Genomic DNA, 26542 nt, shown 5'->3' with positions numbered 1-26542 from the left:
CCATGAGAAGTGCCATAGCTAGAAACCGCCTGTGTTCTGCCTTTACCGGAGTAACAAACCCCAACAATGCCATTAAGGGGTCCGGCGTCAGTATCTCATCTATCATGTGCTGCAATGCCTCAAAAACCTCATTCCAATATTCCCAAATGTTCGGACAGTCCCATGCCAGATCCAAAAAATCCGCCCCAGGGGCGCGACATCTGTCACAGCGATCGTCCTCCCTCAGCTTCAATCTGTGCATCTTAGCAGGTGTATAATATAATCTATGGAGGAACTTATAATGTATGATGCAGAGTCTGCTGCTCGCTGAAACCCTCTCAGTGTGCAGGCAGCAGGTCTCCCATTGTGAGTCTGTCAAGTGTCTCCCTAATTCTGCGTCCCATTTCAGCCGCGCCTGAGCTGCAGATCTCTCTGTTTGCACATGCACTATGTTGTAAATCAGTGAAACAAGGTGCCTGGGTTTGGGCCTTTCCAGCACCGCATGCAATGGTGTCAGTCGTGCTGGCTCATCCGGAAGCGTTAGGGTGATAGCTTTCACCCCCTGCCTTAATCTAATATATAGAAACACATCTAACGGCGTCTGCATCTCTTCCGGACACATATGTGCTAGAGCACGGAACTCACTGTCATGGTACATATCCCCCCAATTAACCAGTCCATACTTGCCCCTGAATTTCCTAAATACCTCCTCTTGCAGTAGCGGGATATCCGGGTGATAGGTGAGGGGCATCAGTGGTGAATATGCCAATGGCACTCCCAACATCTCCGTGATCTTGTGCCACGCCTTAAGTTAATTATAAAGTGCATTCAGTTACCTTTCTCTGGGACCGATTTTGCTGTATATTGCCCCATCTAGCGGGACAGGGTGGGCCAGCCAATGTTCCGCCGCTACTTGTGGCATGTAGCGAGGTTGTTTAATCCAAAACCACATGAAGTGTGCCTGTGCCGCTATAAAGTATAACTCCAAATCAGGTATCCCGAAGCCCCCTTGGGAATAAGGTCTTGTTAACACTTCCCATTGTAGTCAAGGCTGTTTACCTCCCCACACTAGGCGTATTAATTCAGATTTCAGGGTTTTGAAGAAGTAGGAGCCCGGGTAGTAGGGTATATTCAGAAATAAATATAGCACTTGCGGGAATATCACCATTTTAATTAATGAAGCGCGTCCTGCCATAGACAGGGTAAGCGCCACTCATCTCGTCACACAGTCTCCGATCTTGGACATAATAGTCCCATAATTTGCCCTCATCAATTCCTACCTATTCCTTGTAACTTTGACTCCTAAGTATTTAAGCTCATCCGCACACCATTCCATAAGGTTGTCCATTTCAAAACGTTCCACCGCCGTCGTGAGGGGGAAAAAACTAGATTTGGTCCAGTTAATCTGTATACCGGACATGCTTCCAAAGACTATGAATTCCCAGCGTGCCGGGTTCAAATTCTGACGTGGGGCACGGATATATAAGGTAATATCATCCACATATAGTGAGATGAGTATCTGGCACTGAAAGCACCGCAAAGCCTTATCATTGTGACTCTGCCTCAATTTTGCCGCAAGAGGTTCCACCGCCAGTGCGAATAGCAGCGGCGATAGGGGACACCCCTGTCTGGTCCCCCTTGTTATCTCAAACGTATGGGAAGTGTGTCCATTGATCAAAACCTTTGCCATTGGTTTGGTATAAAGTAGTTCAATCCAGGCTAGAAACAAGGGTGGGAAGCCCATCCGCTTCATGACCCCGAATAGGTATCCCCATTCAAGCGAATCAAACGCCTTAGTAGCGTCACAAAAAATAGCAGCCATAGGGAGGTCAGGGGAGGTGGTGTACAGGATCGCAAATAGCATCCTTAAGTTATGAGAAGTTGCCCTGCCATGCAAAAACCCCGACTGGTCTGGGAGGATCAAATGTTCCATCAGCAGACTCAATCTTGTTGCTATCAGCTTAGCTAACATTTTCGCATCACAGTTGAGCATCGGAAGTGGCCTAAAGGAGTCACAAAGGCCAAGGGGTTTGCCGGGCTTTGGCAAAGACATTATCAGCGCCTCCCTCATCGACCGCGGCAAGAGCCGAACCTCTAACGCGTCCTCATAAACTTCGCAAAGCACCGGAGCCATGATGTCTATATATGTTTTATAGAATTCCACTGGAATTCCATCGGTGCCTGTGGCCTTGCCCGACTGCATGCTCATGATGGCTTCCCGTACCTCATCCAGCTCGAAGGGCGCACATAAGAAAGTCCTCTGCGTGTCGCTCAGCCATCCCAATGCCACATCCTCTAGGAAGTCATCCAGCTGCTCAACTGAGGTGCCCGTTGTGGTATACAGAGCGCTATAATGTTCCAAGAACGTTTTAAGTACATTGTGCGTGTCTCTATGAGTGACGCCCCCGAATCCTGTATTTCCGTCACAGCGTTGGCACAACGTGGTTTTTTCACCTTTAGCGCCAGAATTTTTCCAGGCCTGTCTCCTTCTCTATAATTTCCGGCCACCCAGTACTTACTTTTGAATTTCGCCTCCCTCTGCGCTTCTTCCATGTACAGGGACATTTTTTCCCGAAAGGCTATTTGTGCTTCTACAGTGGAGGCTACCGCGAGATCTGCTTCTAGCCGTTTAAGCTCCCTATCAAGAGCCCCAATCGTGGCCTGAAAATCTTTAAGCACCCGCACCTTTCCCTATACAGTATCCCCGTATTGTTACTTTAAAGGCCTCCCAAATCCATTCTACGCTTTTCACTGAGTCCTTGTTCCGTGCAAAAAAGTCAAGTATTTCCTCTCTAAGTTCTTCTTGAAAAACTGTGTCTAATAAAATGGAGCGATTCAATCTCCACGGGCTCCACAACACATTAAAGTCCGAGGATGAGAGCGCCAGTAACACCGGCGCATGATCAGAGTATGTTCTAGCAAGATGCCTTGTGTCTATTATTGAGGGTGCAAGTCCTCCAGATACTAAAAGATAGTCCAGTCTGGCCCATGAGTGTGCCTGCGCTGTGAAGTGTGTACCCTCCCGTTCCAGTGGGTGTCTATGCCTCCAAGCATCTATCAAACAATAAGCCTCCTTGATGTCCTTGACCGCAGCCTGCGCTCTAGTGTAGTGATGTGGCGCCGAGTGGGATTTATCTGCACTGGGATTGTACGTGACATTAAAATCACCTCCCCAGACTATGTGTGTGATCTCTATTTCAAAAATCTTGGCCCATAGGCCATCAAAAAACCTGGGGTTATCCACATTTGGACCATAGCAACACACTAGTAGGACAGATTGTGTCCCCAGTCTACCCCATGCCATACAATATCTTCCATCTTCATCGCATAAGGAGCCTGCCATTTGGAATGGTACCTGCCTCTTGACCAGTATGGCAGTCCCACGGGCGTAGCTCGAGTAGGACAAAAAAAGCCTAGTTTCCGCCCACTTACTTACAAAAGTAATTGGCCTATTACGCTGGCATTGAGTCTCCTGTAGCATAGCAATGTGTATGTGGTGACGATCCAAGTATGATAAAACCTGTCTCTTCTTACCGGGATCCCCCAGGCCTCTCACATTCCAAGATAGTATATTAAGGTCAGTGTTACCCGCCCCAGACATCATTTCTACCAATCCACATCTTAAGCAATGGGGAACAAGGTCGGGCCACCACCCTGCCAGCCTCCCACCTGTCAGTCTCATAATACTCATCAGTCTCTGGACCTCTATTCGTTGGACCACACAATTCGTAGACAATAAACTCTCAAACTATCCCCCGTGACCCCCCTCCATCCTCCCCCCTCCCACTGAAGCAACCCAATCTTGCCAGCACCCTTCGTCCATCCTCCCCCTTCCCTACCCAATAGGAACATACAAAATTTTGTTCCACAAAACCTAGAACACTACCAAACATTAGTGGGTGATACCCTCCGGGGACCTACTCTAGAGGGCCTCACAAGTTCTCCTCTCCCATGAAGAACCCCCGCGATGAAACACCAGGGATCCTCCACTGCGGGAGAGGTGGTCCAGAGTCCAATAATGGCCAACAACTGGTGCACATCCGAACTTACGTCCCAGTGTCATTAGGCTTTGTCATTCCCATACTTGCCACCTGTTCTTTGATTCTCGCGTGCGGCCCTCGTCCACTCAGTGCGGATGTACGTCTTCTCTGGCCGGTGATGACCTCTGCGACCCATTGCGGCTCTCTCGATCTCGGTTTTGCCGTTTCATTGATCGTAGGTATTCCTCCACATGGGCAGGATTGGTGAAGAATTTCTGTTTGCCCTGATGCGTCACACGCAGACGAGCTGGATATAGCAGGGCATAGTCTATCTGCGCCTCTAAAAGTTTTTTCTTGACGTCTATGAACTCTCTGCATTCTTCTTGTACCATGGGGGTGAAATCAGGATAAATTAAAAATGCATTTCCCTCATAGGTCAATGTTTGTATATTTCTGGCTGCCCGTAGGGCCACATCCCTATCACAATAGTTAAGTAGCCGTGCAATGATGGGTCGGGGTGCTGCTCCCGGGACAGGTTGCGGGCCCAACAACCGATGTGCCCGCTCAACATTGAATTGCGGGGAGAAGGCATCTTGCCCCACAGCCAAAAGTAGCATCTTCTCTACATATTCCTCCATTTTGTCAGTGTTTGTGGATTCCGTAATCCCCACCACGCGTATGTTGGTGCGCCGACTGCGCGCTTCTAAATCCTCATTCTTGGCTGCTATAATCCTCAAGATGTTATCCATGCGAGCCAATTGAGTCGAGTGTCCAGCTGTAATGTCATCATTGTCCGAGATACGCCTTTCTACTTCCACTATTCGTTCAATTTGTGCGCAATTGCATCCATCCTAGACGACATGCGGTCTACCTTGTCTACAACGGTCGCGAACCCCTGTTGCATTTCTTGCAATATGTGCTCCATGTCCATACCATGCGATCCAGTAACTTGTTCTCCCCCTGTTGCTCCCGTGTCAGGCTGCCTGCTTCTGGAGCTGGATTTAGCGGTCTCGAAGGTGAGTTTCGGCTGCCTGGCATCTGGCTTGCCCATCGTGTCCTCGGGCGTTTCACTACATGATAAACAGGGAGTTCTGCGCAGCTTTTACGTTGTGTGTGTACACTCACTCAAGACGTGTCACCGCCTTGCGTGGCGAATTCTATGAACGCCGTCAACCAGCAAGCGAGCTTCTGGGACACCACTGCCACCCACTGTTCCTGAGGGGAGGAGGCCCAACCACCTAGCCACTTCAACTTGGTGATGCTGTGCCCGGCTCGTAGGGGCGCCACCCTGGCGTGTCTTCTAGCGTTCTTCCCTGGCAGGCGGCCAGGCTGTGTGTTGCAACGTCGGTCTATAGGGCAATACCAGGGCCGCAGTGGCACCACTGCAGTGTTCCCAAATGAAAAATTAGCGTAACCTTCAGCACCCTGCCTGCACCGCCCGGGAGGCTCTGCTTCCTATGGTGGTCACTGGGGCGGCAGGCACGGGGGGCAGGGGGAGGACTCCCCCACAATGGCCTAGTCCTCAGTGGCTGTCACCAGGCAGCATCAGCGTCTCTCGCCAATCGTGGCGCAATGGCGGCCCAGTCTTGCCGCCCTCACCTCGACCGGAGGGGACCTCTGGTCTCAGCGCCGGGCATCAAGCGCACAGCCCCAGGGCAGATCGTTCCTGGGTCCACTCGTTGCTCTCCGCTGCTTTCCCTCACCCGGCTGGATCCTGGCTGCATTTCCGATCGGGCGGGAGTCCCGGGCTTTCAATGTTAGGCACTCCCACAGCAGTGTTGGGTACTGGGGAGCAGGACCAAATCTGGCAGGGTCAGGAGGCCTCCGCCGCCGCCCAATGCAGCCTCACATTCGCCCTCCTTCGCTGCAGGCTACTCAGCAAGTCTTGCGGCCCCCGACTGCACACAAGGATGAGCCCCTGTTACTTGGCCCCTGCCCCTCACCAATATGTACGTTGCCACGTAGTGTCAGCCGCGTTTTGTGCCGCGACCACCCTCAGCGCCGCCGCCGCCTCCCAGTCTGTAGGGTCGTCCGCCGATGTTCTGGCTCGCCGCACCATTAAAAAAATTGGCCCCCACGGTGCGCTGCACCCAGGACGCCGTCCCACGTCAGCACCGGCCAAACAGGGCACAACTCCACCCAGGATCTCGGGCTCCTCCGCTCCTCTTCCACATCCACTGGGCCCAGCTTCCACTTCTCAAACCACGGGCTATCCCAGCCTCTCCTGCCGCCGTGCACTTCTGCCAGCCTGTCCCTCTGCAGCCGGTCAGATTACGGTCGGCTCCTGCCTGCGTATGCCGCAGCCGTTCCACTCCAAAGTTGTACTGAGTGTCCTTCAGGCACCAAGGTACGGATCACTTGCTTTTCGGACGCACACCTAAAGTCGTTAGGAGGATAATTGCAGGATAAATATTCCGGACCTCGGGAGCCTCACGCGAGTGCGACCATACAGATGTGCGCCCTCTAGCGCCCCTCCTGCTCATGCATCCTTCTATATGGATAACATTACTTCCGCCCAAAAACCCGATTTAAAGTTGTGTCCGAACTTTCTGCATCCAATATGTTCTTGCCATCCCCCTCCCTTCCACTACACCATTGCAGTGAACTCGCAGTTTTTTCATAATAAAGTTGTGACTATTCATCGTGAGCTTAAGTTGTATTCCTATTCTCATGACAACTTCATCTTTCATCTTTCCCACTACTACTCAACTTTCTGACCATGCTGTGACTGTTCCCCCTGATTTTGCATCTGATGAATCTTGTCAAGTTAAGGCTTGGCTCAAAATTGATTGAAATCCTTTGATAAATCTAATTGGAAACATCAAGTCTGGCTCCTCACTTGATCCTCTCCCTCCTTCCAAGCTCATATGCCTGGATGAGCCTTCCCTTGGGTGATTGCTCAGCTCCTTAATTCCTCCCTAAATCTGGGCCAGTTGCCTCGCAACTGGAAGCACACTCTCGTGCTTCCACTGTTGAAAAAGACTGGTTTAGATCCCCTCTGCTGGTCTAACTTCAGGCCTATATCTCTTCTCTCCACTTTTTCTAAATATTGGAAAACACATTAACTCTCAACTTTCTGCTCATTTGGTGAAACATTAGCTATTTCATCCATCTCAGTCTGGCTTTCGTCCTGGTCACAGTACTGAATAAGCTCTGTTGGGGGTCATAGAGGACCTTAGGCAGCAGCTTGATTGTGGTGGCTAAGCAGCGCTCATCCTTTTGGATTTCAGCGCTGCTTTTGATACGGTATCCCATTCCATTCTGGCGTAGCGCCGTGTAAGCTCTGGTATTGTAGGTGTAGCCTTGCAGTGACTGATTTCTTTTTTGGAGGATCACTCCTTTCAAGTTTTTTCTCACACCCTGAAATCTAACTCTGTTGCCTTGCCATCTTGAGTTCCGCAGGGTTCAATCCTGAGTCCTCCACTTTTTAAACTTTACGTTCGCCCTTTGGCAGACATTGCGGAAACATCTAGGTTGACCATCTTTTTATAGGTTGACGATACGCAGATTATCTTTTCTTTATCATCTGCTCAATATCAAGATCCTTCTTCACTTAAACATGGTCTGTGTAACATCCCCTTGTGGATGTCCAGCAAAGCTTTCAGGCTCAATGGCTCTACAACAGGGGTGCTCATCCTGGGGAACAATCCTGAGCTTTGGGGAGACAACCAGTGGCCTGTATCTTTGGGACCCTTACCCACCCCGGTTCCTAAGGTTAAGAACCTGGGATTTTCCATCGATAGCAAGCTCTCTCTCACTGCTCAGGTCTCGGGAGTTACCTCGGCCTGCTTTGTGGTCCTCAAGAGGTTAAAGAAAATTCTCTGGCTAATACCACCTGCTGCTCTGAGGACTGTACTGCAGTCTTTGGTGATCTCCAGGCTCGATTAGGGTAATGTATTGCATCATGGTGGGGACAAGACCTCTGTACGCCATCTTCAGCTCATTCAGAATGCAGCTGCCCGCCTACTTTATAGGTTGCCTTGCCACGCCTCTGTCTCCCCTTTGCTCTATCAACTCCACTGGCTCAGGGTTGGCAAGCTAATAGAATTTAAGGCTCTCTGCTACATGTTTAGAGCTCAGCACGGCCTGGCCCCCACATACATACCATATCTTGTCAAGCCCTATTGACCTTCATGCAATCTAAGATCTGCTAATCTTTTCCTTTTCTCAGTCCCTAGAGTAACGCTGGCCCGTATGGGTGGCCGACTGTTCGTTTTCTTTCCTATGACCAAAATTGTGGAACTCTCTTCTGCTAGAACTCAGGAATTGTCAATCCCTCCTTGCCTTCTGTAAAAAGCTCAAGGCTTTTCTTTTTAGCCAGGCCTAATGCCAACTGAGCTTCGATCTCACTTGTTCCGCTGTCGGCGCCGGGAAACCCTGTTGGGTAGCTGCGCGCTTTATAAATCCTTAAATTAAAAAAACTGCATTATCTTTTCTATTTCAAGTATTACGGTAATTCATTGATAGGCCTTCCTCTATGCCATGTGACACCCCTGTTTAGCTCCAGTTATTTTGTGAGGTTCTTTTCGAATATATTGCCATACAATGGAATAATCTACCACATCAACTACCACTTTTACCTGCTTAAGCAGTGAAAAGTGCCACCTTTCATATGCCGGTTGTGCCACTCATTCTGGAGAATTGCTGACAGAAACAGGATTCTCGCTCAAAACAAAATAAAGGGGGACCAGGAGCTAAATATGGTCTAGTGTTCATGCACCCACTGATAATCCAAAATCAATGAGAACACTGTTCCTAAAACCGGGGTGCAAATATGTCACCCTCACGGTGTCAAGAGGAAAATGGAAAAGAGAGCAGGAAGAAGCAAGAGAGGAGAGAAGAAAGAAAGAGGCAGTGATTTCTGGATTCTGACATAGCCAATTCACATTGTGCCATTAAGACAAAGTAAGCCTAAAGCATGTGCCTGGATCAAGGTATGTGGGGCCTTAAGATCACTGTCCAAAACCTTCCAAATCACCATGTAGTTACTGTGTAATATGTCAATGTCCTAAATGTGATCCTATCAAAGACACTTTGTCAAACGAACACTGGAATGTGCTCATTGGTGCTTATTGTAAGTCTGTGGCACGAGGTGGGGCATAAAGCGACTCTCTTTTTGGTGAAAGGGAAAATATTTTTAATTGGGTTTTGGCCCAAAGAGAAAGGTCAAAACCCAAGGAAGGAAGAGAAAGACAGAAGAGAAGAGAGAAAGCAGATATGAAATGGAACCTGCAAGAGTGAAATAAAGACGCATGAAGTGTATGTTGGTAGATGAAACAGACATGACTTACAGTTGGCAAAAAAACACTATAGGATGAAGAAAAGCTTTGGTTTGCTAATTGCTTAGCAAGTATACAGACATAAACGTACACATAAGACATGGGTGCGCAGTTAGAGTAATTAAGCATGACTACCGAACACAATTGGTGTTTACTTCAGCTGCATGATGATGATACATGGTGATGCACAGAAAAGCCTAAGGAGAGCACAGGTAGCAGCGCATAATTCGTAAAATACTAGTGCTGGTACCTGCAACTTTTATGAGAAGCCGGTGGGCTGTGCAATTAAAAGTTGGTGCGTGAAATTCCATAGCTGGTTGTCTCAAAACTCATGATGCACCTTAACTCCATTGACACACATATACCTGCCCATTTATTTCACTCTTGCCTATCCTGTTTCCTCCCTTTGTGACATTCTAATTTTTCTTTTTCTCTATCTTTCCACTTTTTTCCCTCTTTTGCCATCTTGAAGCAACAGATGCAAAACAAAATAAGTGCTGGTCCCCAAAAATAAGTGCTACTGCCCCACACCGGCAACCACTGGCTCTATTTAAGCACTGACTGGTGGAAGGATAATCTAACTTTGGGTATTATACAACTATCATGTGGCAATAAACGATTGAGCACAATCAGCTCTCAAACAGCAAGTGTTCTGTAGTATACTGCCCATACATAGAACTTTATGGTATCTTATAGTGTTATGACACACAACAGCAGTTAGGCACGCGTGTTCCCAAAAAGTAGGTCACAGGCATAGGAGACATATATCCCTGCTCAATGGCCAGGTGTGGCATAAAGGGGGGCGGATGGAGCCAATATATTGCGTAGTGGGCTTGAGCAGCCTGAAAATATAGCTCCATAACTGGGGCCTCAAAACCCCCATTGAGGCATGGTTGTGTCATGGTCCGCCATCCCACTCTGGGTTGTTTCTTGCCCCATGCTAGTCTGATGAGTAATGATCGGAGGGTATTGAAGAAGGGGCGTCCCGGGTTAAAGGGTATATTATTGAATATACAATACAATAATTAGTTAATGCTATAATTTAAGTATTAGGACCATTTTCATCAAGGCCAATCTGCCAGCCAATGAGAATGGCATTGCGATCCATCGAGACACCCAGTTAGTGATGGTTTCAATCGCAGTGCCACAGTTAGCGCGAAGCATTTCTTATTTATTTCTTGTTATTATCACGCCTAGATATGTTATTTCCATTTCGCACAATTTGAATGAGAACTGAACAGTACTGGGCGTGAGCCGGAAAATCTGGAATTTACTCCAGTTGATCCCTACCCCGGAGAGGAAACCAAATCTGATAAAGCTCTTAGGATCAGTTTGAAGCTAATCTGTGGGTCCCGTAAATAAAGGGTGACATTGTCCGCATATAATGATATTAGTATCTGATGTGAGGGGTCTGGTATAGCATGCTCTCCATGATGTTGCCGTACCTTAGCTGCGATGGGTTCGATGGTGATAGCAAAAAGCAAAGGGAACAGAGTGTAGCCCTGGCGTGTGACTCGCATAATGGGGGTTGGATTGGAGTATAGAACGTTAATCTGTGTAATGGCCTTAGGCCAGACATACAGCAGCTTTATCCATGCCAGGAATGGCTGGGGAATGCCCATTCTACCCAATATTATGAACATGTAATCCCATTTCTCCTGCGCTGATCTCCGGGTCAATGTCGTGTAGTAATGCGAATGTTGTGGTCCCAGGGCCTTGACGGAATGCAGGCCCATTATTGCGGCCCGACAGAAAGTCTCTGCGAGAGTTGTTGGTCCACCCAAGAGCAGTGTCCTTTAAGTAGGACGCTATGTCAGGAGGTACTTTTCTATGCGTGCGAGTTTTGCATAGTTGGCAGTCAAAATATTAAGGATCTCCTATGATTCGATATGCCTAGTGCTTTCCTCGTCCATTATTTACAAAATCTGATTAGGGATTCTAGGGCGTCTGGTTTCCTCGGACAGAGTTCTGCCGGGCTGCCTGACTTCGTCGAATGATCTGGCCACATGATATTTAGATTGGAATTTATATTCACGTTCCGCCTCATTGGAATATTCAATTAGTAGATCTTTAAGCTGAACCCTTCTCTTTGGGCTAGGGGCAGAAGTTAGGAGCTCCTCTGTTTTTTTGATGTCTCTTTATAGTCTAATTAGTGTTCCCCTGATGGAACATAGGATCCCTCTGCTTTTGGCTATACATAGCCCCCGAATGGTGACTTGAAGCTTTCCCATACTCATGCAAGTGTTGAGACACTGTTTTTATTGCGAGGGAAGAATTGAAGAATTTCCTGCTGTATTTCTTCGCAGAAGGCTCTATCTAGCAAGGTTGTGGGCTGAAGTCGCCAGGAACGATATGGAGATTCATTGTCCGGCGGCTTTAGTCTCATGAGCAGGGGGGAATGGTCTAGGGAGGTTTGCGCCAAGTGCGTCACAGCCTGGATCCAAGTGTTAAGTCCCTTCGACAGTAACCATAGGTCTATTCAGGACCAGCTGGAATGCACTCTAGAATAGAAGGTGCCCTCCCCTCATGATGGATGGAGGGACCTCCAGGGGTCAAATAGCTGGTGATATGTCATGATGCCCGTGAGGTGTTTGGCTGCCTGCGGATGTGAGGATGAGGTGCCATGTGAGCAATCGGAAAGAGAGTCTAGTGCTAAGTTGAAATCAGCACCCCATTATAATGAAAGTGGAACCTATTGCTAATATGCGACCCCATACCATGTCAAAGTAGCTGGCATCATCAATGTTGGGGTGTAGCAACTAACAAGGGTTACCTTGTGTCCCTCTAATCTGCCCCACATCACAATGAATCTGCCGTGTGTATTTTGTAGTGTCCATAGAGGGCAGTATCTTATGCTATCTTTGATGAGGATTGCTGTGCCTCTAGCATATGTCGAGTAGGAGGAGAAGCAGCTGTGTGCTGCTCATTTCTTTCCAAAGGTGGGTGATGCTTTACAGTCCAAGTGTGTTTATTGCAACATAGCCACCTGCACTTGGTATCTTTCTAAGTATCCTAGGATCTACCTGCGTTTCCGAGGGCCTCGGAATCCTCAAATGGAAGTGTACACATGGGTCTTGTCTGCTCTAGGCTCCGCTATATCTGTCTTGTCCTCTCTGGGACCGGAGTGGTCAATGTGTTCTGCCATGGTGAGTTTGTATGGATCGTTCTCTATGCTTTTGTAATTGTTTGTGCTCAGTATTAATCTGTTCAGCACCGATGTGTGTATCAAAAGTAAGACTGCCCCCCACCCATACCTGCAGCCCAAACCTGTAGGTAAATAGTATCCCTCCCAAACCCCCCATTATGTTTTCTGCCTGAAGTGTTGTGCAAGGATAGATGTTGGCACCTCCAGTAGAATAGACTCATTCATGACAATTTAGTAACATGCAAGAGGTGTAAGAGCTAAGACTGGTAAAAGCAGTATACTAACATATGAGTCAATTAGTAACATAACTTCAACATACTACATCATTCAGGGAATTCCCACTGGGCTGGGGGAAAGCACCAGAGAGTCTGTCAGCGCACCTCGCAGGAGCGAGGATGCCCGGGAAGTCGTTATTGCTTGGCGATTTCATTAGTCCCGGCAGTACCACCCATGCAGGCTCCATCAGGGTCCGTGTTTAGCCATTCCCCCAGGGCCGGCGCATATTTTCAAACCGATAAGCAATGAAACAAGGAATGCATAGCCCTACCAGTGATGCAGGTGACCAATTCCATACAATGACCTGCCCTTAGTCTTCTTCAGGAGCAGGTGGCGTTCGTCGGGAGCCAGGATCACCATCCCGAGTTATAGGTGACCGTCTCTTAACAGTTTTTAAGAAATCTTACACTTGTTGCAGGGTGTTAAAGATGTGTGTCATCCCATGGTAAGGGATTCGCAGTCTGGTGGGGTAGAGCATCAAGTACTGTATGTTGGTTTGCTGGAGTTTCCGCTTGACTGGTAGGAACTTCCTGTACGCTACTTGTACTGTTGTGCTGAAGTGTGGGTAGATCGAGTGCTTGTTCACTTCGTAAACCAGTTCTTGCTTTTCCCTTGCTAGTCTCAGCACCGTGTTGTGGTCTTTGTAATTGAGTAACCGCACCAGTATGGGTCACAGAGGCGCACCCCATGGCGGTCTGGCTGCAAGTGAGAGATGGGCTCTCTCCACCACTAGAACTCTGAAGATTACCTCTGCGCCAAAGATCCCAAGCAACAGTCATTCTACACAGTCCACCATGCAGCCAGTTGTGGTAGACTCCTGGATCACCACTATAAGCACGTTGTTCCTGAGTGAACGTCCCTCCAAGTCTTCAGTCTTTGCAGTAATAATTTTTAACAGTTTATCCCTCTCTTGGAGATGTTCACAGCAGTCAGAGGAAGAGTCTTTGAGGGTGGATATCAGCTGTTTCGTTTTGGTAATGCGGCCATCATGCTTCTCCAATGTTTGTGTGATGTAGTCCATGTGCATATTCATGGTGTCCATTTTGGACTAAATAGAAGTGAGGCTTTGGCACATCATGAGGAGAAGTTCTTTTATATCTGTATCTTTTGGGGTAGTAGTGCTTTTCCAGGCCGGGAGTTGGAATTTAGCCTGTTTGCCATCCGTTGGACCCATGATTTTCCCCTCTACGTGGTATGGGCAGGCATGGAATGCCTCTCAGGAAGATCAGGATGCAGCGGCTAGCTCTGCTTGTCCCTCAGTGTGTGCAGATCCCACTCAGGTCAACAGGCACCAGTTTGTGCCTTCGGGCGGTTATACAGGCCAGTTTGTGCCTTTGTGCAGTTATTTATGTGAGCCCTGGCTCTGCCACGGCCCAACTCTTTACCCGCCACCCTGATTCTTGTGTTGCTGAAGAGGGCCCGGCCCACAAAAAGCAGCGTGTCTTGCTTGAGATTTTGCAGGTAATGTCCACTTCAGCCTGTCTTACCGAGTATTACAAGGCAGCAAGGCTGCTCTGCGCCCCAGGATCAAGGCCTCACCATTCCATGCGCCACCTCCCGGTGCTGTACAGGTCGCATAGGTCTATCAGCATCCTTCTAGCAGTGCGTCTGAACAGGGTTCTCCTCTTGCCCCCTTCAGGCTCCAGGTGAGTGTGCAAATCAGGATCGGGGAGCCAGCCGCATCAGCACTCTCGCAACTCATATTAAAGTGGCCCTTCACCTCAGCCGAGGCCCAAGGTAGCTCAGGGGAAGCAGCGTGGGCTCAGCCTGGCTCAGCCTTAGCGTTGGAGCAAGCCTACCTCAGCTGGTCCTGATCTCAATCAGCAGGCGACCCGCTCCCCGTAGTGTAGCTCTGCGTTGGGCAGCTCCTGGTTCCTGGCGGTGGTACAGCCGGGGTCTCTCCGCAGCAATTCCATACAGCAGGGCAAGGCGATGCAGACCCGGTTAGCTCAATCACGAAACCGCCATCATGAACAGCCGTAGGCTGCAAAACAGGGATGCGCTGCGAGTGATTACTTAGACGGTGTCAGCGAGTCCGCACTCTTCTCATCAGCTCCCTGGGCATAACGTGTTTAAGGCAGTTTTCGCCACTTTAGGAAGGAGGATTCTGGCGGTTTATGGTCCTGGGCTATCAGAGCCTCACTGCAGTGTGGTGATCTTGTTCATTGGCTCTCAAGAGCCCCCTAAGTAATGCCAATCCATGTAAAAAATATGTGGCATGTTGTGGCACATGGGAAGAAGGAAAAGTGTGGTGTAATAATGATTGCGTGTAGTATACTTAATCATGGTTATATAGGGTGCACTGGTCATTACTGAGGGAAATACATATGTTTTTACAAGGGTTCTAACCCCACCAGGAGAAATTAGTTTTTTTAATATTATCCTTAATTTTTCTACTTTACCGAAATGAAAGATGTCCCCTTTTTAAATCCCACAAAATAGTGTCTAGGGAGATTTGTGTCCTTTTTAGTCAAGCCAGTGCATGTCAGAGATTTGTGACATGCACTGGCACGTGGAATGGGGGGCCAGGTTTGCTATGAAATAAATCCCTTAATTTGTGGAATGAGACTTTGGGAATGGTTGTGTAAGAAAATTAAATGCATGGGCCAAGTGCCAGAATGGGAGGAAGTAAGGGTTCTTTGTTTATAAATAACGAAAATCAAGTGTAGATTTGTGGCATGCTGTAAGAAAACCAGCATGGAAACAGAAAAGGGACATCACCCTTTTTAAAAGACACAAAGGCTTTGGGCTGAGAACATTTATGCAGAACAGATGGTACAGGTGCAGATCACAGGATCTATGAGTGTTTTTTGACAAGGGTTCTAACCCCAGCTGGGGAAAATCGATTTTTAAGTTCTTTTCAAAAAAAATTCTATTTTACCCAAATGAAAGATTTCCTTTTGTAACTCACCCCTAGCAGTGTCTGTGAGATTTGTGTCCTTTTTAGTCAAGCCAGTGCATGTCAGAGATTTGTGACATGCACTGGCACGTGGAAGGGGGGCAGGTTTGCTATGAAATAAATCCCTTAATTTGTGGAATGAGACTTTGGGAATGGTTGTGTAAGAAAACTAAATGCATGGGCCAAGTGCCAGAATGGAAGGAAGGAAGGGCTCTTTGTTTATAAATAACGAAAATCAAGTGTAGATTTGTGGCATGCTGTAAGAAAACCAGCATAGAAACAGAAAAGGGACATCACCCTTTTTGAAAGACACAAAGGCTTTTAGCTGAGAAAATCTATGCAGAAGAGATGGTACAGGGGCAGTTCACAGGCTCTATGAGTGTTTTTTTACAAGGGTTCAAACCTCAGCTGGGGAAAATCAATTTTTTAATTCTTTTTTTTTTCTATTTTACCCAAATGAAAGATTCCCTTTTGTAAATCACCCCTAGCAGTGTCTGTGAGATTTGTGTCCTTTTTAGTCAAGCCAGTGCATGTCAGAGATTTGTGACATGCACTGGCAGGTGGAAGGGGGGGCAGGTTTGCTATGAAATAAATCCCTTAATTTGTGGAATGAGACTTTGGGAATGGTTGTGTAAGAAAACTAAATGCATGGGCCAAGTGCCAGACTGGGAGGAAGGAAGGGCTCTTTGTTGATAAATAACGAAAATCAAGTGTAGATTTGTGGCATGCTGTAAGAAAACCAGCATGGAAACAGAAAAAGGACATCACCCTTTTTCAAAGATGCAAAGGCTTTGGGCTGAGAAAATCTATGCAGAACAGATGGTACAGGGGCTGTTCACAGGGTCTATGAGTGTTTTTTGACAAGGGTTCAAACCCCAGCTGGGGAAAATCGATTTTTAAATTCTTTTTTTTTCTATTTTACCCAAATGAAATATTTCCTTTTGTAAATCACCCCTAGCAGTGTCTGTGAGATTTGTGTCCTTTTTAGTCAAGCCAGTGCATGTCAGAGATTTGTGACATGCACTGGCACGTGGAGGGGGGGGGCAGGTTTGCTATGAAATAAATCCCTTAATTTGTGGAATGAAACTTTGGGAATGGTTGTGTAAGAAAACTAAATGCATGGGCCAAGTGCCAGAATGGGAAGAAGGAAGGGCTCTTTGTTTATAAATAACGAAAATCAAGTGTAGATTTGTGGCATGCTGTAAGAAAACCAGCATGGAAACAGAAAAGGGACATCACCCTTTTTCCAAGACACAAAGGCTTTGGGCTGAGAAAATCTATGCAGAACAGATGGTACAGGGGCTGTTCACAGGGTCTCTGAGTGTTTTTTGACAAGGGTTCAAACCCCAGCTGGGGAAAATCAATTTTTAAATTATTTTCTTTTTTTTTCTATTTTACCCAAATGAAAGATTCCCTTTTGTAAATCACCCCTAGCAGTGTCTGTGAGATTTGTCACCTTTTAGTCAAGCCAGTGCATGTCAGAGATTTGTGACATGCACTGGCACGTGGAAGAGGGGGCAGGTTTGCTATGAAATAAATCCCTTAATTTGTGGAATGAAACTTTGGGAATGGTTGTGTAAGAAATCTAAATGCATGGGACAAGTGCCAGAATGGGAGGAAGGAAGGGCTCTTTGTTTATAAATAATGAAAATCAAGTGTAGATTTTTGGCACGCTGTAAGAAAACCAGCATGGAAACAGAAAAGGGACATCACCCTTTTTCCAAGACACAAAGGCTTTGGGCAAAGCAAATTTATGCAAAACAGATGGTACAGTGGTAGTTCATAGAGGCTATGAATGCCTTTTGACAAGGGTTCAAACCCCACCTGGGGAAATTTATTTTTTATATTGTTTTTCTTTTTTTAAACAATTTATTTATTTTAGCAGAGTGAAAGATAGTTCTTTGGAAATCCTCAACTGATAATCATGAAAGACCATGTAAAAAATCTGTGGCATATGTCACATCAGCTGTGGCATATGCCACATGACAGAGTGACACGTGTCACATGCCAGGAATGGGCTCCAACCCTTACTGGGTTCAGGATCACAATTAATCACCAGTGTTGTGTCCGCAAAAATGAGGACACTAAGCGCAGCTGAGTGTGGGCACAACCTTCTTTATTCAAACACAAGCCCTTTCTGCCTGTTCCTCATCGGCGCCCCACCCTTCTGCTTCCACCTCCCTTAGCCTCTCCCTTCCGCCTGGTCCTAGCACCGAGCACTGGAGCCAAGCATGTCGACATGACATGTGGTGCACCTCCTGTTACAAATATTGACACTGGCATTTTAACTAGCCCATAAGAGAGTTAAAATTCTTATAACTCCTGGAAGACCACTTTACTCAATATTCAATCCCTTCCGGCTCACAGTGAGGGACTCTTTGAACCTCTTCGCTCAGATTATCAGGATTTTTCTATTTATTAATAAAAACCTGGCATAATGATGTCTGAACCCTAGACCTCGAACTAGCCATCCCTACTGTAGTTACGTATTTGTGTCCTATTCCAGGGAGCAGTGTAGCTGGTAGAGCTGCCATAATTTTTCAAGAAAAGTTTATTTGCAAGGTCATCTCTCCCACTAATGTGGATTCAATTAAGGTACTTCTCTGTCATTTCGTTATCTTACATGATTGCTCAATTTCTTTCTTTCCCCTCTGTTGCCCACCTGATGCTTATTCTAAATCTTCTACTTCATTGTTAAACTTTTTAGATCAACAATTTTAGACTAACCAAATACTAAGTTTTAGGGGATTGTAGTATACATGTTGACAATTGATCGTATATTGTAGCACTCGATTATGCACAGACTACAAATTAGTTTGCAGCCCGCCAAATTCATGATTAGACCATATTTGCTCCTCCAATATTTCAATTTCCACTGCTGAAAATTTTTCCCTTCATTAGACACATTGTTTGGTGCCATTTACATTTACAATAAGGATTTCGGTTTCTGAACCAATACTAGTTATTCAAACTTATTTTCTTGACTAGAAGAAGGCTAACCTTAATTCCACTTTATCAGCTTTACAACCTCTAAATGATCCTGAGCGGCATTTTAACCCTATTGCTGAGTATTTGCAATTACTGAATTAATGTCTTCATAGATTCTGAATAAAGAACTTCCTCGCAAGATCAGGAAACACCCCGGAAATAAAGCTCTCAATAAAGTTTTACTGACATCTTGAGGCATCCCAGATTTCTTTCTTCAACTATGTGAGAGACAATCCAATTCTGAAGTTCACTTATTGGCTTACAAACAAAATTACCATCTTTCAAAAAAACCTTTGAGAGGCCAAATGAAAATGTCTTTGGAAGCAAATTCTTAACTCAGAGGATCCCACTAAATCAGGCATACTTTATGGAATAACCTTGCATCTTTCTTCTCTGAATATATCCATTTTACCTGTTTCGAAATCAAGAGCTCTCACCTAGATACTTTTGATATTTAGGTCACTCCTTCATTCACTTTCGATTCTTGTTCTCAGGAGCATGTTGCCCCCACTAATATGCAGGAAATTACTGCATTGTTTGAACATGTTAAAATCAGGTTCCTCCGATGATCCTCTGATGATCTGGGTCCGGTTTCTTTCATTCAGTCAGTTTTTTGGGCATTTCGGGCCATATGTAGGAAGCCTAATTCCGGTCGGTAACGGCCTAAATTACCGAATTTCTGCCGTTACCGACCGGAATTAGGCTTTTCATATGTAGGTGGCTACATTTCAGATTCGGTAATTTACCGAATCGGTAATTAAGAATTCGGTAAATTACCGATTCTCAAAAATACCGAATCGGTAAATTACCGAATCTGAAATGTAGGGAGCTCTCAAATGAGTGCTTTTTACATTTTAGGATTCGGTATTTACCACCAACTATAAGTTGGTGGTAAATAACAAATACCTTTGAAAATGCAAATCTGTGCATTTTCAAAGGTGCCATGTGGCAGACATACATGCCCTTAGGGCATGTATGTGTGCCACATGTGCACCCATACACAATTGAGGGGTGCAACAGGGTGTCAAAGTGACACCCTGCCACCCTTCAATGTTTTCCCCCTTTTACCGAATCGGTATTTACCGATTCGGTAATTGCCATTCATGAATGGCAGTTACCGAATCGGTAAATACGGATTCGGTAATTACCGAATCTTACCGATTCGGTAATTTTTAACTAAAAATTACCTACATCCCATTTACCTATTCTTAAATACCGAATCAGTAAAATTCGGTATTTAAGAATAGGTAAATTGAAATTACCTACGTCTGGCCCTTGGTCCTCTATTTAATATGATTACCAACCTCTTTCCTCCAGACTGGTTCCCTCAGAAGATGGGAGGTGTTACCCCCTTGTTAAAAAAAGAAATCTGGCGGCATAGTCTGGCCACGAAAGAGGTAAACCGCTAAAATTGAAGCTTCATGCACTGGCAGTAGGCCATTGGACACTGTGAAGGTACATGAAGAGGACACGCTCAGCCCAACAGCCCTTTTTTTATTATTTTTTTTTTTTTAGAAACTTTATTTTAAAGGTTTTGTGCTGTTGATCATACAAGAGAGATACATCATATTCAGCCGACTCAGTGCATCATTAACACCTCATTCGAATAACACACGCAGAGGAACGATACATGAAACATCGATGCAGTGGAGCAGGGGCAAGTTCATCCACCTAGTAACATTGGCAGGATATTTCAGCATGCGAGGGAGCGTTGCAGTTCTCTAGAGTGACTGCTACCTAAGGAGCATCACCCAGCGGTACGACACTTCACACTACAATATGCAATTTTATCACTTTTAACAGCTTTACATAACGATGAGGCAGTCCAAAAAGCATAACTATCTATTCCCCCATTGTATAGTTCATCTGGTACATCATTATCAATATAAACATGGAACACAGCGGAGGAATTACACAATCAGGTCCCTCGTCCCAGGATCCCCATTCTCTGCATTCTCCCCGGGGCCTCCCTCTTCCCCTCCCAGCAAGTACGTCTGCAGTGGTCCCCACACATCCTTCGGCCTATAGGACATGGGCAGCAGTTCCGCATATATAGAAGATTGCTCCTGACAATATACAAGATCATGCATACATTCTTTGAATTTCAGGGCCCTCCCCCGCCCCCATCTACAAGCAATTTTATGCTTTGCCAACAGGAGAGCGATATCGAAAAACTTTACCTGTTTCGGAATATGCATTGTGCATCCCAACAACATCACCAAGGGATCCATATCAAGAGTCATGCCCACCATGCGTTCAAGTGCCCCATGAACCTGTGACCAATACTCATTAATAGCTGGACATTCCCTTGCCAAATGTAGGAATCCCGCCCCAGGTCTCTGACATCTCATACACCTGTCATTATCTGATAAGTGAAAGCGAAACTTCTTGGCAGTAGTATAATATATGCGTTGCAGAAATTTATAGTGGATGACCTTAAATCTGAAGCTAGCAGATATACTTTCTGTGATATTACAGCAATATCCCCACTGCTCATCCGAAATGTCCTGCCCCAAGTCTTCCGACCAATGGGTATGAGCGGAACCAGCAATACCTGTTCTACCCGCCCGTATCGTCCTGTATAATTTTGACACTAAATGTTTCCCGTCAGGCGAGCTAAGGAGAAGATGTAATGGGGAAAACGTCTCCGGCTCCATAGGAAACTCTGGAAGTAACAGCCGCATTCCCTGTCGAAGACAAATATATAAAAACACTTCTAATGGCGTAGGATGCACTCCCTGAAATAGATGTTCTCTAGTCCGAAACTGTCCGCCAGAAAACAGGTCACCACACATGGTGACCCGCAGCCATTTGCACATGGTCCGAAACCCTACTTCCTGCAATATGACCATCCTTGGGTGATAGGTGAGGGGCAGGCATGGCGAATACAAGAACTGTACTCCCATAATGCGCACTATACGCCTCTATGCATCCATCGTACAGGTGACCGTTGTAAGAGGAGTCTCTCCAGCGCTTAATGGCCCATGTATGACTCCATTGAGTGGGATCGGTCGAGCCACCCAGTCCTCAGCAGCTAGCTGTGGCATGAACGGCGTGGGCGCCATCCAATGATATGCATAGTGGGCCTGCGCGCTCAGATAATAAATCTCAAAGTCCGGGACATCAAATCCTCCTTTATCATATGGCTGCGTGACAATCGCACATCTAAGACGAGGCTGCCTGCCACCCCATACCAACCGCAGCAACTCAGCCCGTAACGTCTTAAAGAAATAAGCACCTGGATAATATGGGACATTGAGGAATAGATATAAAAATTGGGGAAGCACACCCATTTTCACAAGGGATGCTCTACCTGCCAGCGATAAAGGCAATGAAATCCATCGAGTAACTTTAGCCTCCAATTTAGTTATCGCTGTGCCATAATTCAATCTGAGCGTCTCCTCTCAATCTCTTGAGACCTGTATTCCCAAGTATCTAAGGTCGCTATCACACCATTGCAAAGGAAAGTCTAAGGGGAATTTAGTCACAGCAGGTGTAAGGGGGAAGAACTGAGGGGCATATTACCAACAACTAGCGATAATTTTTGTCTCTAACTTGTTTAGAGACAAAAATTATCGCCGCACATCGGCGATTTTTATCGCAGATAAACCTTGCTATTAGCAAGGTTTATCGCAAATTCGATAAAAAACGGCCGCAATGCATGAATATCGCTGAAAAGTCAGCGATATTCATGCATTATCGAGCAAATGCTCTTAGCCATGTTATCCACCTCCCATTGGATAACATTGCTAAGAACTGCTCAGGGCAGGTGTTAGCTTTTGGAGATATTCGCGCTTAGCACGAATATCTCCAAAAGTTGGTAATAGGAGATAGCGATGTTAGCGACTGTTTTCAGTCTCTAACATCTTGGCACGCCCACTTTGCATCTCATTAGTGATAAATATCACTGACATGCAAAGTGGGGCCCAAGATGGTCGCTATCTCCTACTAGCTGTCGCTAACTGGTGTTAGCGGCAGCTAGGTAATAGGGAGATAATTTTATCTCCGCTTTCTTGGCTTTTAAAGCCAAAAAAGCGGAGATAAACCCCCTTGATAATATGCCCCTGAGATTTTCCCCAATTTATGTTAACCCCTGAAAGTCGACCAAAAACTAAGAACTCTCTAAGGAGAGAGTTTAGATTACGTTCAGGGTCTCTCACATAAAGCGTGATGTCGTCAGCATAAAGCGACACTAACAGCTGTCTCTGATTGCACCCGAATGCCTTATCATTATGAATTTGCCGCAGCCTGGCCGCTAATGGTTCAATCGCTAATGCAAAAAGCAAAGGTGAGAGCGGGCAGCCCTGGCGAGTGCCCCTGGTGAGCTCCATAGCCGATGATATATGACCATTTACCGCTATCTAGGCTGTCGGTTTATAATACAGCAGTTTAAGCCACTCCACAAAAATGGGAGGGAATCCCATTCTCTGCAGCAAATGGAACAAGTAGCTCCACTCCACCGAATCGAATGCTTTTGAGGCGTCCAGAAAAACAGTCGCAACCGGAAAGTCTGGAGCTACCGTCTGTATCAGTGAGAATAGAGTGCACAAGTTATGTGTCATAGCACGCCCTGGGACAAATCCCGAACGATCGCGGAGGACGATCTTATCAATTAGTAATGTTAACCGGGTAGCCAAAACTTTAGCCAGAATTTTGGTGTCGCAGTTGATGAGCGACAAAGGCCTATAGGAGTCGGTCTTCTGGGGTGGTTTATCATGTTTCAGCAGTGAGGAGAAGAGCACTTCCCTCATCGAGGGAGGCAAGATCCCTGCCTCCATAGATTCTTCAAATATTTCTCGTAGCACCTGCGCCTTAATATCCACATAGCATTTGTAGAATTCGGCTGGTATACCATCCAGTCCGGACGCTTTCCCATTTTGTAAGGACATTATCGCATCCCTTATCTCATCAGTCTCTAAAGGGGCGCCTAAAAACTGCCTATGGACAACACTCGGCCAACAGAGTGCCACATCCCCCAGAAAGTCTTCCAAGTCTACTTCATCAGACCTTTGTGTAGTGTACAGAGCCTCATAGTGCTCCCTAAATGCACCCAGTATGCCCTCCGTATCATGTTGCAGACTGCCCTCTTGTGTTTCAATCTCCAAAACAGTATTACTGAATCTGGGACACCTAGTGACCTCTGCTAAAGCCCTTCCCGGGTGTTCCCCTTCTCCATATCTACGTGCCACCCAGTCCCGCCCTCTAAATCTTGCTTCCCTTGCGGCTTCCTCCTGGTATGCAGACAACACTTCTCTAAATTCGCCTGGTAGTGTCTTCTCATCCCCCTGCACCATACGATCCTCAATATTCTTCAGATCGCGCTCCAGCTTACTCATTGTACGGCGGATGTCCCGCAATACTCCAAAGCTCTTGGAGATACAGTAGCCACGGATAGTGACTTTAAATGCCTCCCACATAATTTCAATGCTCTTCACTGAGCCCTTGTTCCTTTAAAAAAAATCCTTAATTTCGTCCCCCAATTCCGTTCGAAACACTAAATCCAACAATGCCTTAGGCTGTAGTCTACATGCAGGCCTCGGCCTCTCAAGTTCAGGTAAATTAAGTGTGACCACCACTGGACAATGGTCAGAATATGTGCGCGGAAGGTGCAGAGCACGCTCCAGGCCCATGACCAATCCCCGAGACATTAAGCAATAATCCAACCTCGCCCATGATCCAGTGTGTGACGTAAAGTGCAATCCCTCTCTCACATGTGGGTGTAATCGCCTCCAACCATCTATCAAGTCTTCCTCCGCCATTAAGTCAACCAGCAGTGCCTTCCATCCTGTCAACTGCAGGGAACAGACTGACATTGAAATCACTGCCACATATTATATGTGTGGAACCTACATTTAATATTTTCCCCCATATCATGGTAAAGAACTCCGGGGTGTCTACATTAGGAGCATAACAATTGGCAAATGTGACTGTATCCTTGCCCAGCCTCCCTCAAACAATGAGGTATCTACCCTGTGGATCGGCAATTGAACCTACAAATGCAAATGGAACGCCTTGTTTGATCAGAAGGGCAGTCCCTCTAGCATAAGAGGAGTAAGAGGAGAATATACGAGTCGATGCTCATCTAGCCGCAAAGGTTTTAGTGACTGGGGGTGTAGGTGCATCTCTTGCAGCATTGCTATCTGGATTCACTGCCTGTTTAAATACGTCAATACCTGTCTACATTTACGAGCATCGTTTAACGCCCGCACATTCCAAGATAAAATGTTTAAGTTAGGTTCCTTACCCTGCTCCATCATGTTCCCTATCCTCCCTGCACCCACACAACTGTCTCGCATTATGATGCATCCAATACTGAGTCCACACATGCATTATCTTCACACCAATACTTCCCCTCCCAACGGCAATGCCCCGCTTGTACCTCAACACTAGCATCCATTAGTAACTGAATTTGCCGAACACTATCACAAACATTCCCAAAAACCCAACTCCCCTGTCCAACCCCCCCTCCTCTCTCCTACCCCCGGAAACTGACTGACTGACTGACTGAAGTATTTATTAGGCGCACTTATGCAGTGGCGTCTTGGCGCTGCAAAAGAAGGTAAGGCTGCTGCTGGATGACTAGGGCGTGGTAAACAGCCATGTCTTCAGAGCCTTTCTGAAACAGCTCTTATTTGGCAGTAGGCGAAGCTTAGTGGGCATGGTATTCCATAGCTTAGCCGCCTGATGGGAGAAAGACTTGCCACCCCAGCGTGCTCTCCTTATTCTCGTAATGGTGATTGGGCCCAGGCCGGCAGATCTTAATGCTCGGCTAGGGAAGTAGCGCGGAAAGAGAGCTTTTAGGTCCTCGGCTCCTTCTCCAACTACTGTTTTGTGTACTAGGCAGAGGGCTTTGAACTGTACTCTCTGCTGGACTGGAAGCCAATGGAGTTGGCATATGGCCTTAGATGTTGGATGGCGTTTTGGGAAGTCCAGCAGTACTCTTGCCGTGGCATTCTGCAGTGACTGTAATTTAGAAAGTTGCCTTTCACCCATTCCCAAGTACAAAGCGTTGCAGTAGTCGATGCGGGAGAGAACGAGAGCACCGACCACTGTTTTCCTTAGTGTGGGTGGGATCAGGGGCAATATTTTTCTGAGGGTTTTGATGGTGAAGAAGCATGCAGATGTTACTTGATTAACTTGTGAGGTGAGAGTAAGATCTTTATCTAACCAGAAACTACGTTTCTGACTTTTTGTGCGGGCACAGGACAAGTACCTGCCTCTGGAGGCCACCAAAGTTGGCTCGAGATGGTGGTGTTGTGTCCAAACTCAATCACCTCTGTTTTTTCGGTGTTTAGTTTTAGGAAGTTCTTATTCATCCAACTCTTTATGCTTAAGAGGCAGTTTCTAAACTGTTCCTCAGTGACTTCAATCGTTTGCGTGAATGATACCATCAATTGTGTGTCGTCAGAATACGTCACCAGTTTCAGGCCATGTGCTTTTATTAGTGAGGCTAGCGGGGTCACATAGAGATTAAAAAGGGTGGGAGAAAGTGCCGAGCCCTGTGGGACCCCACACGGAAGGGAAAATTCTACCGACTTCAGACCTTCCTAATAGATTTGGTGAATTCTATTTTCAAGAAAAGATTTTAGTAGGGACATGGCAGTGTCTCTGACTCCTACTGATTCTAGCCTATTAATCAGGACCCCATGGTTTACAGTATCAAATGCTGCAGTTAAATCCAGCAGTATAAGCACTGCTCTGCCTCCCTTGTCCATGGTTCTACGGGCTTCCTCTGTAGCAATTATTAGAGCAGTCTCAGTAGAGTGACAAGACCTAAAACTGTCCTCGGTGTTTTCAAGGATGTTGTTGAGGTTAACAAACTCCATTAGTTCCAGGTTTAAGGCTTTTTCTAATATTTTAGACGGTAGAGGGAGACAAGATATTGGACGATCATTTTTTGTCTCCCCTGGATCTAATGAGTCCTTCTTCAGGATAGGTCTGATGCTGGCCTTTTTCCACTGTTGTGGAAAGACACCGAATTTAGTTATCACGTTAA

This window comes from Lissotriton vulgaris, chromosome 5 (genome assembly GCF_964263255.1).
Source record: "Lissotriton vulgaris chromosome 5, aLisVul1.2, whole genome shotgun sequence".
NCBI classification, from domain to species: domain Eukaryota; kingdom Metazoa; phylum Chordata; class Amphibia; order Caudata; family Salamandridae; genus Lissotriton; species Lissotriton vulgaris.
Note: the sequence above shows the minus strand (reverse complement) of the source record.